Source organism: Lucilia cuprina, chromosome 4 (assembly GCF_022045245.1).
Source record: "Lucilia cuprina isolate Lc7/37 chromosome 4, ASM2204524v1, whole genome shotgun sequence".
Lineage (NCBI taxonomy): Eukaryota > Metazoa > Arthropoda > Insecta > Diptera > Calliphoridae > Lucilia > Lucilia cuprina.
The window spans coordinates 83,187,141-83,189,546 of NC_060952.1; the positions used below are offsets into that span (position 1 = coordinate 83,187,141).

Here is a 2,406-nt window from a genome sequence, read left to right on the forward strand (position 1 = left end):
TTCAGTTCTAGTTCAGTTCTAGTTCAGTTCTAGTTCAGTTCTAGTTCAGTTCTAGTTCAGTTCTAGTTCAGTTCTAGTTCAGTTCTAGTTCAATTCTAGTTCAGTTCTTGTTCAGTTCTTGTTCAGTTCTTGTTAAGTTCTAGTTCAATTCTATTTTAGTTCAAGTTTCGTACTTTGATATATAAACAATGTTAATCAATATTCAATATCAATGTAATTTCAAATGGTAATCCATTGTAGTATTTAGGTAAAAGGGATATGTTTAAGTTTTTATGTTTTCAGCAAATGTGGGTGTTAGCGACTTCTGTGATATTTTCATCAATTAGCATTTAAGGTCAAGTTTCATCAGAATTAAATTGTGTATGAATATATATTTTGCTACTATAGATGTTTTTTAACATTAAAAGCCATTTTTAGTATGCAAATGCCCACAAGGGATTATATAAAACAATAAGGAATAAATATGAAAAGTATTACAAAAAATATGAAGTAACTTGTTGGAATTATTAAAAGAAAAACAATTTATTACATTTATAAGTTTACAAAATATTCGTCTGGAATTGAGTAAATTGTGATAAATACTAAGAAAAATCCCTTGCAGTATAAACAGGCTCGGGATACATATATATACTTTGTATGTAGTTATGAAAATTTACATTACCTACCATAGCATTTGTATTTACTTGCAAGCCAAGTCAATTATTGAATAAAGTAAATATTCTACTTCTTAAAATATGTTCGTATGAAACATTCAATACAACTATTTCCCAGAATTTAAAAAAAAAATATTATTAAATAGCTTTTCATTCTTTATTTAAAAAAATATATATTAATTACATGTTTACACATTGTAAATTTTTGCCAACCTATAGAATTTAATATACATACATACTTGTTTCAAATAAAAAAGAAAATATTTATATTTTGCAAATATTAAAATATGTACGCATGTATTTTCCTTTTACCACCCATTACCTCCAGCTTTTGTGTATGTTTTGATATCAGTTTCAGAATAACATTTAATCAGGATAATAATGAAATTTATTTGTGTTGCATATGCACGTGCGTTTATAGAGCTATATGTACGACTACTGTGCATAAAATGTGTATGATAGCTGTAATGTATAAGCATTAGGTATGTACTCGAAAAGAATCTTATGCTCGTTATACATACATAGTTACGACCATATTATTTCAATCTATGCTGTTAGTTTCTTGCAATATTTTAAAGTTAAACTTATACAACATACAACAATTGTGAATAGCACAACTGTTTCTATGAGACACTTGAATTCTGTAGCACATGTCTGTGGTAGACAAAAAAATGAGAACAATTTTGTTATTTTATATGAATTCATGGAAATTATTTATGAAAGCAAATGTTTTCTTTGGTGAACTTAATTTTTAAAATTTTATTTTAGTTAGTTTTTATGTTTTTTTCTTTATATTTCAGACGCATCATAAATAGTGGTCTAACTAAAATACCAGATTTAATACATTTACCAACCACAAACATATTGCAAATGATGTAAGTATTAGTTTCTTGTTTTTTTAATATTGTTCTTGTTTTTTAAAAAATATAAAATTTGGTGATAAATAATCTAAGGATAAAGACATTTTTGTCATAAAAGCAAAAAAAAAAAAACGAAATAGTTAAAATCATAATAGTTACACTTTAAATGATATATAAGATAAAAAATCCACAGAATTGATTGAAAATGTAAAAAACATATATAAATTTTACTATATTTCTTTCAGAGATCTCGATAACAATCATATAACTCAAATTGAATCGAAATCGATTAACATAAAGACTGATCAATTGTAAGTATAACTTTAAGGAAATTTAAATTCATTCATTCATTGATTCATTTATTTAATTATCTCGATAATTTTCACGTTTTTACTTCAGAATTTTAGCAAATAATGATATTAGTTATATAGATGATTCCGCATTTCAAGGTTCACAAATAGCTAAATTGTAAGTTTAATTTTATGATAATCATATAATTATTGGAAATTCTATAAATAAGTTTATGTTTCCTCTCTATTCTTCCCAGAATTTTAAAAGAAAATCCTAATTTACAACTAGTGCATCCCAAGGCATTTCATGGCATGAGTATGCAAGAATTGTAAGTATATAGTCTTGTATATAATCTAGTCTATAGTCTAGTCTATAGTCTATTCTATAGTATATACTATAGTCTATTCTATAATCTAGTCTAAAGTCCATTCTATAGTCTAGGCTATAGTCTTGTCTATAATCTAGTCTATAGTCTAGTCTATAGTTTTGTCTACAGTCTTGTCTGAAGTCTAGTCTATAGTCTAGTCTATAGTCTAGTCTATAGTCTAGTCTATAGTCTAGTCTATAGTCTAGTCTATAGTCTAGTCTATAGTCTAGTCTAT

The 2,406-nt window shown here is 25.7% G+C and overlaps 1 protein-coding gene across 1 annotated transcript in view; it reads right to left on the bottom strand.

The window, feature by feature from the left end:
• The window catches only part of LOC111675991 (thyrotropin receptor), a 47,993-nt gene that overhangs the window by 6,983 nt on the left and 38,604 nt on the right, over positions 1–2,406 (bottom strand). The gene's annotated exons all lie outside the window — the stretch shown is intronic.